The sequence below is a fragment of the Lepidochelys kempii genome, chromosome 5 (genome assembly GCF_965140285.1).
Source record: "Lepidochelys kempii isolate rLepKem1 chromosome 5, rLepKem1.hap1, whole genome shotgun sequence".
NCBI classification, from domain to species: Eukaryota; Metazoa; Chordata; order Testudines; family Cheloniidae; genus Lepidochelys; species Lepidochelys kempii.
The window spans coordinates 54,568,378-54,586,503 of NC_136384.1; the positions used below are offsets into that span (position 1 = coordinate 54,568,378).

Sequence of the window (18,126 nt, forward strand, 5' to 3'; positions counted from 1 at the left end):
ATTATCATTGATGTCCAAACATTCCCCATGTGTCAGTGTCCAGTGAAGGTCCATACAATTGTTCAAGAATGTTTCTCTGTCTGCCAGCATAAAGTCATACAAAAATTCTCAGGTCGTTTTGTGGTGCTTCATTTGTCCAAACCTTCCTTCAATGGAAACTTGAGCAGTGTCAACAAGCAAGCAAAAAAACCTCCCTCAGTTTTGCCCAGTCTGTTCAAAATTGTACGATCAATATCAGAAAACTTTAGGATCACCAACCATAAAGCAGGAGCTGATGTATTAATTTGTGGTGTGCAATTTTTCCCATTGCTGTTTCTGTCATCATACGAGGCTGATTCTTCTTTATCATCACTCTCCTTTATGCCACCAGGAAAACTAGATAATTCTATATCACTTTCCTCCTTTTTCCATTTCTTATCTTCAGGTAAATCTGCTAATTCCTTAGTAGTAAGACTTCAATCATTTATACTTCACTCCTCAATTTCTTCTGCACGGGTACAATTGCTGCTGCCTAAAGCCCAGGCTATGTTGTTCTGTTTCTGATATTTCCCCATAAAATTTTCCCCTCGCTGCAAACTAGATTGCAATTGAGTTTTTCACTTCCTATATTGAGCTCCTGAAGGCTTCTTCAGGGGCATCTTTTATTTTCTATGGGGGGAAACAGACAGTAACAGGGAGAGCAAAAGTCTATGTTCTGCAGTCTTAGAAAGTCATTAAGCATTACATGTCAAGCATGGCAAAAGAAGTAACAGTATTTCTTTTATATTGTTGCGTAGACAGTGGTTCGATAGATATCCCTGGCATCTCATTAAATGTGTCCTTTATTAGTAGCTACTTACACTTTTCAAGTCTTAAAACACAAGTACACTTTCACAATTACTGTATAAAACAAGGTTCACACTATTGCAGCTGGGATCTCACTTCACTTCACATCATTGTTATATTTCACCAAATGGCAATGCCCTGCCATACCTACAAGGGCATACAAGGTTCAAGGAAAATGAAGTTCTCAGGAAGCCTGAAGGTTCCACAAGATTCTAAAAAGGTCCAGAGCATTCTAGGAAGTTAGTGAAAAATTAATCCACATTCGGAATACCTGAAACATTTTTTTTCAAGCATTCTATTTTCCCTTTTGCCCCCCCCTCCGTCCCACAACTCTGGCACCCCAGGATGGGTTGCATGCCCCTAAATCCAGTCCTGACTCAATGATATTTGATACCATTCACTGTGGCATACTACTATTCCTCTTCAAGGTTTTCAAATGCCAGTAGTACACAGATGAAATTCAGTTCTACCTTTCATTCATCTCCAATGCTAACTGTACTGTTTTTGAACTGTTTCAATTATAAGTGGACTCCTTGGAACACAAATGTACTACAAGGACCATGTTTTACTGAAATCACTGTATACCAGAAGTCTTTACAGTTATTTACTTGAGCCTGGTCTACACTATGAGTTTATGTTGGATTTAGCAGCGTTAACTCAAATTAACCCTGAACCCGTCCACACAACAAAGCCATTTTTTTTGTCATAAAGGGCTCTTAAAACCAATTTCTGTACTCCTTCCCGGCGAGGGGATTAGCGCTGAAATCGACATCGCCGTTTCGAATTATGGCTAGTGTGGACACAATTCAAAGATATTGGCCTCCGGGAGCTATCCCACAGTGCACCATTGTGACTGCTCTGGATAGCACTCTGAACTTGGATGCACTGCCAGGTGTACAGGAAAAGTCCCGGGAAATTTTGAATCTCATTTCCTGTTTGTCCAGGAGAGCTCATCAGCACAGGTGACCATGCAGTCCCAGAATTGAAAAAGAGCTCCAGTGTGGACCGAACAGGAGGTATTGGATCTGATCACTGTATGGGGAGAGGAATCCGTGCTATCAGAACTACGTTCCAAAAGATGAAATGCCAAAACATTTCAAAAAATCTCAGAGGCCATGAGAGACAGAGGGTACAGCAGAGATGCAACACAGTGCCTCTTGAAACTTAAGGAGCACAGACAAGCATACCAGAAAACCAAAGAATCAAACGGACGCTCTGGGACAGAGCCCCAGACATGCCACCTCTATGCTGAGCTGCATGGAATTCTAGGGGGGGGCGCCCCACCCCTGTCCGTGGACTCTGATGATGGGGTACTCTCCGCCATGCCTGAGGATTTTGTGGACGGGGAAGATGAGGAGGAGGACGACGAGCTTGAGGAGAGCACACAGCACACCGTTCTCCCCGACAGCCAGGATCTTTTTCTCACCCTGACTGAAATACTGTCCCAACCCAACGAAGCTGGAGAAGGGACCTCTGGTGAGTGTCTCTTTTAAAATATAATATATATTATAAAAGCAAGCGTTTTTTTAATGATTGAGTAGCCCTGAGGACTTGGGATGCATTCGTGGCCAGTACAGCTACTGGAAAAGTCTGTTAACATGTTTGGGGATGGAGCAGAAATCCTCCAGGGACATCTCCATGAAGCTCTCCTTGAGATACTCTAAAAGCCTTTGCAGAAGGTTTCTGGGGAGAGCAGCCTTATTTCGTCCTCCATGGTAGGACACTTTACCACGCCATGCTAGTAGCAAGTAATCCGGTATCATTGCATGACAAATGATACCAGATTGCAGCATATGGTCCCGATGTTTGCTGGCATTCAAGCAACATCTGTTCTTTATCTCTCTGTGTTATGCTCAGGAGAGTGATATTGGTCAGGGTAACCTGGTTGAAACAGGGGAATTTAATTAAGGGGACATTCTGAGGTGGCTGTTCCTACAGGGCTGTTTGCCTGTGGCTGAAAAGAAATCCTCCCCACAGTTAGCCACGTGGTGGGAGGCAGGGGGGCATTGGCGCTGAGCTGTTCACATTTGGCTAGCAGGGATTTTCCCTGATACCACCCACGTGGTGGTGGGAGGGCTAAAGCAATCATCCCAAGGAATTGGATGGCAGGGGGGTTAGTTTGGTTTCTGCTGCTGCATGTTAACAGGAAAACCACAGCACTAAATGGCCAACTCAATGTGCTTTGCTTGGTATGGGAGAGGACGGCGCTGCTGTTATGAAGGTCACAGAAGCCGAAAGACTATGGCTTACCATGGCCTCCTGCAAGCCAAATTCTGTTGCCTCGCACTGCGTGTGTGATCGAACACCAAAGCAGCAGGCACTCAATATAAGATGCAGAACGCGACCTTGTACCAAAATCACATGTGCTATGTAATGTGAATAGTGTTGTTCACCATGAAAGAGTATAGCCATTGTTCTGTAAAATGTATCTTTTAAAATACTTCACTCCCTTTTTTTCCCTCCAGCAGCTGCAAAAGTTTCAAGCCTCCCTTCTCCATCCCAAAGGCTATCTCAGATAAGTCAGTGAAAAAAACGCATGTGCGATGAAATGTTCTCTGAGCTCATGCAGTCGTCCGACACTGACAGAGCTCAGCAGAATGTGTGGAGGGACACAATAGCAGAGTCCAGGAAAGTGGCCAATGAACGTGAGGAGAGGTGGTGGCAGGAAGATCAGAGGAGGCATGAGGCAATGCTGGGGCTACTGCAGGATCAAACAGACATGCTCTGGCGTCAGGTGGAGGTTCATGAACGGCAGCAAGATCACAGACTGCCATTGCAGCCCCTGTTTAACCACCCTCCCTCCTCCCCAAGTTCCATAGCCTCCTCACCCAGACGCCCAAGAACACGGGGAAAGGGGTGGGAAGGCTCCAGGCACCCCAGTGGACAGCCCAAGCAACAGAAAGCTGGCATTCAACAAGTTTTAAAGTGGCCTTTTCCTTCCCTCCTACCCTCCTAACACACCCCACCCTGGCTACCTTGTGAGTAATCTCCCTATTTTTATAATAAATTAATCAAGAATGCATGTTTTTTTAAATGATAGTGACTTTATTTCCTTTGCAAGCAAGCTGTGATCGAACGGGGGAGGGCAGGTGGCTTACAGGGAATTTAGAGGCAACCAACGAGGCAGGTTTTCATCAAGGAGAAACAAACAGAAATGTCACACAGTACCTTGGCCAGTCATGCAACTGGTTTTCAAAGTTTCTCTGGTGTTCAAAGAAACAAGATGCTCAGCGCTTCCTGCTGTGCTCTTCTAACCGCCCTGGTGTCTGGCTGCGCGTATTCAGTGGCCAGGCAATTTGCCTCAACCTCCCACCCTGCCATAAACGTGTCCCCCTTACTCTCACAGAGATTTTGGAGCACACAGCAAGCAGCAATAACAATGGGAATATTGGTTTCGCTGAGGTCTGAGTGAGTCAGTAAACTGTGCCAGCGACCCTTTAAACATCCAAATGCACCACCATTCTGCACTTGCTCAGCCTATAGTTGAACTGTTCCTTACTACTGTCCAGGGTGCTGTGTACAGCTTCATGAGCCAGGGCATTAAAGGGTAGGCTGCGTCCCCAAGGATAACTATAGGCATTTCAACATCCCCAACAGTTATTTTCTGGTCTGGGAAGTAAATCCCTTCCTGCGGCCATTTAAACAGACCAGAGTTCCTGAAGACGCGAGTGTCATGAGCTTTTCCTGGCCATCCCACGTTGATGTTGGTGAAACATCCCTTGTGATCCACCAGTGTTTGCAGCACCATTGAAAAGTACCCCTTGCGGTTTATGTACTGGCTGCCCTGGTGGTCTGGTCCCATGAGAGGGATATGCGTTCTGTCTATAGCCCCACCACAGTTAGGGAATCCCATTGCAGCAAAGCCATCTACTATGACCTGCACATTTCCCAGAGTCACTACCTTTGATAGCAGCAGCTCAATGATTGTGTTGGCTACTTGCATCACAGCAACCCCCACAGTAGATTTGCCCACTCCAAATTGATTCCCAACTGACTGGTAGCTGTCTGGCATTGCAAGCTTCCACAGGGCTATTGCCACTCGCTTGTGAACTGTGAGGGCTGCTCTCATCTTGGTATTCTTGTGCTTCAGGGCAGGGGAAAGCAAATCACAAAGTTCCATGAAAGTGCTCTTACGCATACAAAAGTTTCAGAGCCACTGGGAATCATCCCAAACCTGCAACACTATGTGGTCCCACAAGTCTGTGCTTGTTTCCCGGGCCCAGAATGGGCATTCCACAGCATGAGCCTGCCGCAGTAACACCATGATCTCCAAATTGCTGGGGACCATGGTTTTAAAGAAATCTGTGTTCATGTCCTCATCACTGTGCTGCCGTCACCTCCTCACCTGGTTTTTCAGGTGCTGGTTCTGCATAAACTGCACAATGATGTGTGAGGTGTTTACAATGGTCATAAGTGCTGCGGTGAGCTGAATGGGCTCCACGCTTGCTGTGCTATGGCATCTGCTCAGGCAATCCAGGGAAAAGGGTGCAAAATGATTGTCTGCTGTTGCTTTCAGGGTGCGAGGGAGGGACGGTTGACTGGTGACATTTACCATAACCACCTGTGACAAATTTTTGGTGCCTATCAGGCATTGGGAGCTCAGCCCAGAATTCCAAGGGGCAGCGGGGACTGCGGGAACTGTGGGATAGCTACCCACAGTGCACCACTTGGAATGTCGATGCTTGCCACAGTACTGTGGTTGCACACTGCCAAATTAATGTGCTTCGTGTGGATGCATGCACTCGACTTTATACAATCTGTTCCCAAAAATCAACTTCTGTAAAATCGGAGTACTTTTGCAGCATAGACACGGCCCTGAAGAGGAGACAAAATGAAGACAGGATGACAAGAAAAAGAAAATTAAAGGAATAGACGGTACTGGTCAAAGGATTTTACCCGGTCTTTCTTGGTAACCGATGATCACCCATGCTATCTCTTCCAAACAAGAAATAATATTTCCATTACAAGGCAATTATTTGGTTACAACCTGAAACAAAACTACAGCTCATCTTATCTTATTTCCATTCATATGGCTACAAATTATGGGATATTAAAAAGCTTCAGTCTACTTAGTCCTGATACTTGCTTTAGACTCTTTAACCTCTCTGGCCACTCAGTAAAAGATTTAAGGCTGGCAATTTTGCAACAGAAAAGCTTCAAAAACAGGCTCCAAGGAGAAACTGCTGAGCTTGAATTAATATGCAAACTAGATACCATTAACTTGGGTTTGAATAGAGACTGGGAGTGGCTGGGTCATTACACGTATTGAATCTATTTCCTTAAGTTAAGTATCCTCAAACCTTCTTGTCAACTGTCTAAATGGGCCATCTTGATTATCACTACAAAAGTTTTTTTCTCCTGCTGATAATAGCTCATCTTAATTAATTAGCCTCTCACAGTTGGTATGGTAATTTCCAACTTATCTTTATGTATATATATATCTTACTATATGTTCCATTCTATGCATCAGATGAAGTGGACTGTAGCTCTAATAAATTTGTTAGTTTCTAAGGTGTCACAAGTACTCCTGTTCTTTTTGCAGATACAGATTACCATGGCTGCTACTCTGGAACTTGCTTTAGACAGTTAGCCTTCCACAAAAAAATATGTCTATAAAATATTGTATTAAAGTTCTCACACTTTTATTTTTAATTTCATTTCACAGTAATGATGCACGGTTTAGGAAACAAACCAGATTTCATTCACTTTATAGATCTAGCTGAAACATGAACTATAGACATTTATTATCTTGAATATGAAAGGTGTCAGTGTTATTTAGAGATTTTTAAATAAAGAGATTAGAAGAGTGTATTATCTGCCAATATGTGTTATGAAGTGTATTAGCCAACTGGTCCTAGGAGGGACAGGACAAAGACTAGGCTAGAAAAACTAGGGGTGAAATTGTGGCAGCATTTCAGCCAATGACAAAACTCCCCTTGACTTCAATGGGGGCCAGCTTGGATTTCTTCCCTGATGCTTCTGACACAGTTGTGTGTGGGGAGATAAGGGTTAACCAGCAAGACTTCAAAACAGGTGAAGATCATTAGCCTCCCTGGGAAGGCAGCTTTGAGCATATTAGAGTAAATGGAAGCTAAGAGCATGGAGTTGGGAGTGGCTGGGGAACTGGATAAGAAAAGCTTTGCTTTGCAGGAAGGTAACTCTACTGAAGTCAGTATAAGGCTTTGTTATTTAGACTAGAGATTTCCAGCAATGCCTTGTGATTCTGAGTGTTCAACTAGGACACATACCCATCCTTCCTCTTTCTGAAAAAAATCAAGCTCTATTAAGGTATGTTAAGTGAGTACTTACAAATGGAAACTCCCAATGTCACTAATTATTTTTGAAACTCAGGGCCTTAAGTGTTTTGAGACTGATGTTTGCTGCCTTTTAAATGTTTTTGGTTGGCTCTGACTACAAGAGGGGTTTAAAGACTGTGTCTGTCTGTGCCTTTTTTAAAGGTTTTACAACCACTCTGTCCCAAAGAGAGAAGTAGAGGGGTGAGGAAATAGGCTTGGGAAGCCAGGTGAGTTTGGAGCGTAGTATTGTTGCCATGAATTCAAGGCCTGAGTGTGAAACACCAAAATGCAGCATGGTTGGAGTTCCCCTCTTCCCTTAGCACTGAAGGAAAGATGAGAGACAACGTGTTTGATATTTAAAAATAAATAAGAAAATCCTGTAAAAATGTGAAGTTTGAAGAAATCCCCTGTTTAGGATGTGAATAAAGAATTGATATATCAAGGAAATGTTATGAATTTCCTAAATGCCACCATGCTACTGTAGCTTTCTCCTGGTCAAAAGGGGCAAGAGTGAAAATCTGTGACTTGGAGGGCCATTCAGTCTATCATTAAATACAACAGAGAGCTCCCATTCCAGAGATTTTTCCTTACCATAGAACAAATAGTGCTATTTCTACTCTTCCCCTATTCCCCCCCCCCCCCCGGGGTATGCAACACGTTTCAAAATCGCATGGTTGCAGGAGGCACAGTGAATGATAGGAAAATGTAGTCCTGAAAAAAAGAAAAGTTAGGGTATTTTTATTCTGTTTATACTGCTCAATAGGTGTTAAGAATATGTTGTATACCTTTCTCTATTGATCCTTAAAGCTGACAGTGAAAAAAATCCACTATCTACACACAGATCTTGTCTGTCTCCCCTAATTCACCCCATTAGCCAATATAGCAAAATAATTATTTTGTGGCTTTTGAGTTAGGGTGCTTAAGTAGGCATGGCTTATCACAATTTAAATAACAAAAATCAGTCATTTAGTGAATCTTGATTTGCTGAGTAATCATGTTAGTGATTACATCGTTACTGATATAGGGTATTGTCCCTCACCAGGTTTGTGGCATCTAAAGGTCAATGCACAGTTATTGGGGTTACTAATTGACTTTAATTTTTTATTGGTCTGCCAGAAAGTTGTAGTACATATACAGCATGCATGTCCTGTAAAAATGATTTAACTGTTGGCTCTATTTCAAAGGCTTTAAAGAAAACATTGTCTAGACAAAGAACTGCAGTAGAGTATAAAATGTTCCCGCAAGGTTACAGTTTCAGCTTAGGCTGTAATGAGAAACTTTCCATATAGTGTTACAAGCATGTCATAAAATAAATAGAAAGCAGAGTCAGAACATGTGATGCTGTCACCTGTGAAAAAGGTTGTGCAATTTTATTTTATTTGTACCATTTGTCTGTCTCTATATAAATTGAGAATGTACGAAGGAAACCTTCCACTGAAACTCACTATACTGTACTGCATTGATTCAAATATGTATGTAAAATATAAGCTGATATAACTATATCAGTCTCAAAGCTAGTTTTATATAATTATCAGATTTTCCTTCCGCTTTTATTCTCAATACTTATTTACGTTGCCATCAATAGAAGGAGAAAGCAGCTCTATTTGCAGCCAATAACAGTTCTTCTCTTTGATTCAACTGGTAAAGTATGTTATATACTGATACATGCAACTACTGAATAAGTGCTACCATGGCTTAACACGTGTGTCTTTCTGCTTTGACGACAGTAAAATAGGATGGAATCACAAGTGGGCAGATCCGGATACTTCTATTTACACAGAATAAAAGTATATTTTATTTCAAAGGAAACATCAGTAACCAGAATTTAGTTCAATGTCAAGAACAATGTTTGTTCTTATCAGGGAGTGTTCTAAAATGGAATGATCAGAAGTCTGTCGAGTTATATCAGCAATGCTGCTTGCCCAATTCACTTTTCATGCTTCTGTGTTATATTCAACATTGTTTCAGTATAGCAATTAGTTTGAAAAGGAAAATTACAAAATTGGTAATGGAAATTTTAGGCTTTCAGAGGAATCATACTTTCATACCTAGAATAATTTAATAATGGGGATACCACTATAGTAAGTGTAAACTCACATTTGGAGATGGAGTCCTAGATTTTATAGACGTAAAGGTTGAGATTTTCAAAGTAGTGCATGGAATTTAGCCACACATTTTCTATTTATTAAAGCAGAAGTTGTGAGATAAATCTCTGCTCTAGAGTCTAAGAAACAGTATAGACGCCTAATACTGCAGTATGGTTTTTATAAGCGTCTGCGTTTTATTTTACTAAGTCTTTTTATCCAAGATTACAGTTCAAAAATAGGAGACTTATATTAGCAAGTATTTTAGTGTGAGTCTTGTATAATTATAATACAGAGCTGTCAAAGCAGAACAAAATTGTACTTGGTAAACTTGGACCTAGCTTCAGGCAGTGAAGAAGCGTTGCAAAAGAATCTTTAATTGAAAATGAGGTTTATTGCAGGGACCAAATTCTTAGTAAAAGGATGCATGTGGACCATCAATATTTATGGGGATTTAAAGATGCTTTTCCCATTCAGTCAAAAAGGTAATGGAAAAACAACACAAATGGAAATCCATTCATTTTTCTATTATTATTTTTAATATCTACTCAATACTAATTCCTATATAGTCTACAGAGGCAGATATTACTCATCCTTCGTGGCCACTTCTGTTGTTCTGTTCCTGTTTATGATGACATAAAAAGGTCCTTGGCAGTCAGTTATGTCACAGTCATAGACTCTTGTAACTAGCAGGTACTGTATATGGACACTGTAGTCTGACATTGCTTAGTCTTTTGACCTCCTGTGACTGAGACCATTGTAACTGTGCATATGCATCTCTCTCTAAAGTTACCTTGTGCTCCTTCTCTCACATTTTTCTGTTAATTCACCTGTGGTGTATTGTCTAAACCCTAGATTCTGACTGCTCTAACATAGGGAGTATCTTACTATGACTTCTTCTGTTTTGTACAGTGTTTAGACAGTAGGGCTGTAATGCACATTTGGATCCCTGAAGTGGCATCATCATAATAACTTTCAGATGAGGAACCTATGTTGTGTCCAGGTAAATCAGCACCTACCTGTTGAGTGTACACACTCTGGATTTGTTCATGCAAATCCTGTTATGTTGCAGTATGTGTACACATTTTGCCATTGAATTCAGGCAAAATTTGGCCAGCCATACTTCTGTCTGTTTTTTCATCCCAAAGTAGTGTCCAGTACCACGTTACACACAGGAATTAATTGTTATTAATTGGCATGCAAAATCAGACCAATGATCCATCCATTTTAAAGGACTGTGCAAGAAACCCTGCAGAAGGGTACTATAACCTTCCTATAAGTAAAGTTTCTTCTAACCCTTATAGATATTGACTTCTGCCCTAATAATATGTACTTTGTATATGCCACATGTTACAGAAAAGCTATTTTTGAAATGTTCAAGATCATTTTGAAAAGCTGATGGTACTGTGCTTTCATATTCTTCTGCCTGTAGAGCCCAATGCCTTAGTTATCATGGGTAATTAAAAAAAAATTGTAAAAGCACCTAAGTGACTTAGGAGCCTGTCTCATTTTCAAAAATTACTTAAGCTTTTAAGAGTTAGACTTAGATGCCTACTTCTCTTTGTGGATCTAACATTTAGGTGCCACTGAGATCTTCAAAACCTCTGCTCAGCTGCAGTCTAACCTTGTAGCACCTCTGTTTCCACTGATAAAGTCCCCTACCTGTTTATGCTTCTGCGGGTGGGCATACATAAAGCCACCTAAATCTTGAGACCTCCAAGCTGCTTGTCACCTAAGCCCCAGCAGGGTTAATAAACTAGGTGTTCTCATGCCAATCTTGCTGGCCTGGCCTGATCCGGTAGGCTCTCTCAGAGCACACGCACTTGCACAATAGCCCAGTGGTTAGAGTACTCTCCGGGGATGGGGAAGACCTATGTTTGAATTGCTGTTCTGGTGGATTTGAACCCAGGTCTTCCATGTGCGTGTACTAACAACTGAACTATAGAGTGTCTCTCTCTTGTTGATGTATAGTTAGTGTTTCATACAAAGTGGAACTATGACAGGAGAGGTTGAGAGACACCACAATGCCTGTAACCTGCTGGTTAGAATATTCAAATACATCATGGAATCTCTCTTTTCTAATAGTACAAAGCTCCCATTTCTGGCCTTGTAGTTTCACAAGGTATTGGACCTTATAGATGTCACTAGTCCAAGATTGATGATATCTGTTCTGTGCCTTAGTGCAATTTAATTTTCCTGGAGGAGAAAATGGATTTCTGCCTCTGGTGAGGAAATAAGGCAAAGCAACTGTTGTGACTGGTAGATTTTAAAATGTGTCAGGTCTTTTGAAGCTGTTTGGACATTCGGAATATCATCATAGTCCAAGCATAGATGGATTAATGAACATCAGGTGGGTCAAACATGCATGATAAATACAATTGATCACAGTTTTAACTCTTATCACATGGATATAACTTCCACATATATGTGTGGGCATGTGTATATCAGCAGATATAATATAATAAATGCATACAATACGTTACATCCATAGCCAACTAATTAGGACCAGCAGTTCAAGACTAGTTACAAATATCTAAAATTCAAGCCCAGCTCTGCATAAATAGTTTTTAATCATAGAATTTCAGGGTTGGAAGGGACCTCAGGAGGTCATCTAGTCCAACCCCCTGGCTCAAAGCAGGACCAATCCCCAATTTTTGCCCCAGATCCCTAAATGGCCCCTTCAAGGATTGAACTCTCAATCCTTGGTTTAGCAGGCCAATGCTCAAACCACTTTGCTATCCCTCCACCCAACAAAGACCCCCCCTCTTAAGTTCAACTTTAAAATGTTACATTTTGACATAGCAATTTCCTGCTGCCTTTTCATATATCTAGCTCTGCTGTACCACTATACTTGATATTACACCATTACTGTAGCAGAATATGAACTCATAATAAGTTATAATTGGTTGAGGAGAAAGCCATGAAAATGAAGCTTGAAGCCATAATACTACTATATCATCTTCTAGGCTAACTTAGTAATGAACAGGTTAGATATTATTTTCCAGAATGGAACTAGATAGAAAAGACCACAGGATGTTCAAATGTAAACTTACTGCTTGTTAGCATTTCTATGAGTTTTCCCTAGAGAAGGAAAATCCTCAAAAGTTCCAGTGTTTGGAACTCGCTGAAGTAGTATCCATGTTTCAGATGTTTCTCAAAGATTTTCTGAATTATCAAAACATATTTTGTGGGAAATCTAATAATAAAGGCTTTCTCACAAGATTTCTGGCAATTCTACTTTTGTTCCTGGCTGAAAATACTTCAAGGACATTTTTTATCATGGTGCTTCAAGCACTTCCAGCTCTTTCTGAGAAGTGCAGAGGAGCATGAAAATAGGGGAAAAGCTGGCTATGTGAGTACTAAATACTTTAGGAAATTCTGAATTCATAAATAAAATATGATGATGCGGGTGGGGATGTGGATGCTTGAAGTTTTATATCTTTCTGCCAATTCACCTAGGCCACCAGCTGGAATCTGTGTGGAACTAAACTCTGGATTTTCAGTTGTTTCAACATTCAGACTTTGTGTTTGAGTTATGTTGCCCTCTACAGACTTGCCCACAGAGGGTCAGGCAAATAAAGCCAGGTAAAAGGGGTATAGGATAGGAATATCAGCATGTAGGGGGTGTGTGTGTGTACATTTTTAAGCAAACAGGTGCAATACTTACTGAACATTTGAGTTGGTCAAAGTTTAGTTGTGTGAAGTAGTACTGCCTTTGGTTTATTTTAAACCTGCTGCCTGTTAATTTCATTGGGTGACCCCTGTTTCTTGTGTTATCTGAAGGGGTAAATAACACTTTCTCTACACCTTTCATGATTTCATCAACCTTTATCATATCCCCGTCTAGCCATCTCTTAAGAAGTAGTCTGCAGAGTGGGGGGAAAAAAAGAGAGAACCTCTGTCATATGATAAATACAATCTTTTCAGGGTAGTCCAGCAGGCAAGATACATTATTTCCATGAAAGAAGAAGATATAGATGTAAATTTCAAGGAAGATACAATGGAGTCAAAAAAGAGAAATGATATCTGAAATTTCTTTATGCACTACAGTGTCAAGGAACGTCATATTTAGGACTTAATAAAATATTGCCAGCACCTTCAGTTTATAACAGCATGACAATTTTCTGATCCATTTAAGATCAACTCCAATGTTTGGAATTGCTTATTATTTGTAAATATGTTCACCTTTTATCCATTTTAGATTTAAGTGTATAATTCTTTTTAAATGTTCATGATTATTTAGGAGATAAGTGTAGATTTTCAAAAGTGAAGTAAAGAAAGGAAATGGTGACTTTATTGCTATGCTCAATAGCTTTTTGAACTGTGGATCCAATTTCAGGGGATCTTATGCTAATTTTATTTCCCTGAAATTACAAATTAGTAGTTTCTTGGCTGATTAGGCATAAGATTTTCAAAGGGTAGGCTAAGGTGTGTATGGGATTTTTTTTGGTATACACATAACTCTCTCACATTAGCAGGAGTTACAGATGTTCAGCAAGAAATAATAGATTTACAAATTCCCCATGCATTATTTGTTAATTCTTAGCCTTACTGAAATATTTTTTTCCCTCAAAAGGACAAATACAATGCAGATTCTATTCTGCTTGGGCCATATTTTGAAATTCTCACTGAGCTGTTGGTTAGAAAAAACTCTACTGCTTTCAGAAGAAATGGAGCTATGATGCCAGGGAGCTGGGGAGCACAGAAAGATACATGCTGATCTTAAGGAAACAAATGGTTTTTAAGGCTGTCACCTCTCCAGTTCATTGCATGATAGCAGCAGCAAATCCTTCTCTTACCTCTCCCCCTGAATAAAGAATCCAGTGGACACTACTCAAAGACAAGGTACCCTATGATGTTTCTTGCCATCTCACAGGTTGTTCCTACATAGATGATCTGGGGCATAGTTATTGTACTTCATCCAAAACACAGGGCTTACATTTGCTAGGTGAATGGCAAATATGAAACTGGAACAATGGTTGGTTCATATCAATGTATGTGAACAGCTACTTAGCTTTTCATTTTAGTAATGTTTCAGCATTAGTATGTATGAGTAACAGAGACATGGATGTATACCTTTCTGTCTGTTCATGGTCTGTTGGGGTAAAAATATTGGCTCACTCAGGACAATACATAGTGCTAAGTACAATACCAGTGAGCAGGATACAATACTGTACATAGAATTATAATAGAACATGTTAGACAATAGGTGTGATGTGCACATGAAAATCACAAAAATACAGTGTATGTAACCACAGGAATGCAAGAGGTGGGATGGTAGGAGAATTCCCCTATGGGTCACTAGAATGATCTTCTTTCCCTATATGTGGGTAGCAAATTGGTCATCTGCCAGAAGAGGTAAGGCTAGTTTAAAAAAAAAAAAAATTGAAACTATTTTCAATGAAAAATCTCAAATGAAGAGAAACCGAACTGGGAAAAGTGGGGAAGGGAAGGAAGGAAAAAAAAAATAAACCAGACAAAATTGTTTCAATTTGAATTTTACATTGATTAATTACAAATAGAAAAAAAGGTGAAAATGTTGATATAATTCAAAAAGCTATTTTTTGTCAAAAACAAAGACATTTTAATGGAACATTTCAATCAGACTTGCGTGAAAGGCATTCTCCCTCCTTACAACAGTTGAGCTTTCTCACCCTTACTTTTAATTGGGTTTATAACATTTGTTTATTCTATGGTAACACTTAAAGGCCCCAATTAGGGTTTGAGGACTGATTCTGCTAGGCACATTACACGTGTGTAAACAAACAAAAAAGATGGCCTGTGCCCTATAGATCCTATTTAACTCATTCCGTTAAACTGAAGTTGTCAGTTGTCTAGGTTTCTGTAATGCATCCGTGCATGCTCCTAGAAGAAGCTGATTGCAATTTGGGGTAAGGAAGGAAATTTTCCCAAGAAGCCAAGATTAGCCTTTCTCTTCCTCCTCCTTCCCCTTCTCTCCCCGCAGCTGGGCTTTGCTGTAGCCAGGGCTGACTAGTCAGTTACCTATTACAATTTTTTTTTAAGTTATTTGGACTTCATTACAGTAACTGTTTTTGAACACAAGTCCTTTGTGGTAACAACCTATTGTTTAACCCCTTTTCGTGCACAGAATCAAGAGGAGAAGTAGCCTGTGAGAAGCAGTGAATTATAGTGGGAGGGTGTCTGAGTTCACATACAGAATAAAAATACCTTTCATTCAATTACAGTTCTTCACACAATGAAACGAGTGCTTGGGATCTTTGGCTTAGGGCTGAATTTTTGTGTTTGGGGCTCATAGCAGTCTTTGGCTTCTTGGGGCCTTATATAGCCAATTGATAAAGAATGTGTGTATAGTAGAACCTCAAAGATATGAACACCAGAGTTACGGACTGACCAGTCAACCAGACATCATGTGAAACTAGAAGTAACCAATCAGGTAGCATCGGAGGTGGGGGGGGGAGGGAGAAGCAAATACTGTACTGTGCCTGTATTGCATCCTAAAGGTAGGCACATCTGGGCTGCCTGTCCTCACCCCACCTCCATGCGCAGGGCACCCACTTACAGCTACAATAAGAGGTCTGAGTGTTACCAGACCAAGGCAGCAGGAGCCAGAAGAGCAGGAGCAGCGCTGGGGTCTGTGTTGCTTTCACCCTCTTTCCCCTCAGGAGGGGGAGTGCCAGGGGGGAGGGAGGGCACTGTTTACACACGCACACACAGCTGGGAAGGGGACAAGCTTGCAATCTGACCCAGGGAAAGAAGCTGCCTGCTGGAGCCGAGGAGGGAGATCAGCTGCTGCAGAAGCCTGGCCTGAAGTGTCACTGCTGGATCTGGAGCCTGAACTGTGCTTTGTTCAGAGTTACAAATATTTCAGAGTTATGGACTATCTCCATTCCCAAGGTGTCCATAACTCTGAGGTTCTATTGTACTTAGATCTTCATTTTGCTATCAGGTAACAGATGAAGGAATTATTAATTCTGAATATTTTAATATAGTTATTCACATAAGACCTAATCCTGCAAAAAACAACTAGTTCTAGCATCTGAAGTGGTTATTGCAAGTAGTCCCTTTTGAAATCAAAGGGTCTATTTATGTTTTCAAGAATGGACCCTTAATCCATAACCAACTGCATGAAGTCTCCCCTGGTCTCTCAATTTTTCAGTAGTCACAGGAATCATTTTATACCAATAAGATGGAAAATGAAAAACTAAAATGCTGAAGCTTTTCAGGCTGACCAAACTTGTAATTTTGTCAAGGTTGCAGCTGAAGAGATGAAATATATAATGTATGATTCATTTAAAATATTGAGTGTGTTTCAACTAGACTCTTGATTTTTTTCATTCATGGCTTATTCTTGTAATCTTGTAATCTAACATTTGACATTTTAAAAGTCTACTGGGTCCAATAAACAGAAAATCAATACACGGTTTAGTGCTTTTCCCCATATTAGAGATGGATTTCAGCTGTTTAATTTATAATATTAATGAGACCATTTTTATCAGATTGCAAGAGAAAGGGATGATCTGCATTTTTATTTACTAAACAAATGAGTCCGAAATACCACTAGTCCTATTCAGATGAGCTGTCTGCTTCAGGAGAACAGTCCTATACTAAATATCTAGCTGATCACAACGACAGTATAACATACACTCACTGGTCATTGAAATGGGAAAGGGGAACTCCATATACAATACTCCTGGGGGGGGGACCCCATATACAATACTCAAAGAAAATAATTCTGAGTAATAGTTTGTGTTACAATCTGTCTGATTAAGATTCCATTAAGACAGGGGTGGGCAAACTAAGGTCCGCGGGCTGCTTCCAGCCTATCAGATGTTTTTATCCGGCCCTTGAGCTCAGGCCGGGGAGCGGTGTCGGGGGCTTGCCCAGCTCCGGTGCTCCTCTGGCCAGGAGGGATTTTAAAAGTGCTTACCCTTCCCTTTATATTTATGACAATCCCTTATAGAGTCCCCCCATGCTACACTCCATAGAGTCTCCCTCCCCCACCAGGCATTCATGGCCTGCCATACAATTTCCATGCCCAAATGTGGCCTGCAGGCTAAAAAGTTTGCCCACCTCTGGATTAAGAGAACACTTAAGCAAATCTAAGAGTTCATTTAAAGATTCTTTTCCCAAGTCTCAAAAAATATGATAGTTAAACATTAATTGCTATTTAAACATCCTGAAAGGGTCAAGACCCATTTGCAAGTGAGTATCATTTTATATTATTTTTTCACAAAGAGACATAGACCATGACCTCATGAGTTGCTCAAGAAATCGCATGGTTGATTGCCTGCCTGCAGCAATATTACACTGTAATCAAGTTGGTTAATATTTCTGTTGATAATACTGGAAGTCTTAGGAGTTCAGGTGTATCCCTGTCTTTTATTTTTAAGGTGCAAGTCTGTCCTTTGAAAATGGATCATCCTTGAACTTTTCTAATATTTCCTGGGGAATACTACAATTTTCAGTTGTAAACAGGTGGCTTAGGAAGATAATAATGAAGACATTTTAAGGGTAACTCCAGCAATGAGTGGATTTAGAATGAGAAGTGAACTCTCATTTTATATATTTATTTAAAGGGGGGAGGGAGAGATTATCTCAATTTCAAGATACATATTATGGGATAGACTCTGGCTGTAAGATGGAATTTTCAAGTGTGACTAAAGTAATTGAAACACACATTCTGTTGTGGTTAGAGATTGTACAGTAGTCGAATACCTTGAAGAATTTTGGCTATTTATCAAATCTAATATTTGATTGCAATATTTTCATATTTGTTCTGTAGCCATCAATGTTCAGGTTTCTCTAAGTGATGGACTGAGTAGACACGTCATTTGTGTTACCATTTTTTCCCCTCTAAACACATGGGAAAAGGGTAATTACTTTGTTTTAAGTGAATCATCTGTTTACTTGAATTCTCCAAATAACTGTCACAGGCTTCT

At 40.4% G+C, this 18,126-nt stretch overlaps 1 pseudogene; it reads left to right on the forward strand.

Moving 5' to 3' along the window:
• Positions 1–1,793: 1,793 nt before the first annotated feature.
• On the forward strand, positions 1,794–3,749 carry LOC140912056 (uncharacterized; annotated as a pseudogene).
• Positions 3,750–18,126: the final 14,377 nt, after the last annotated feature.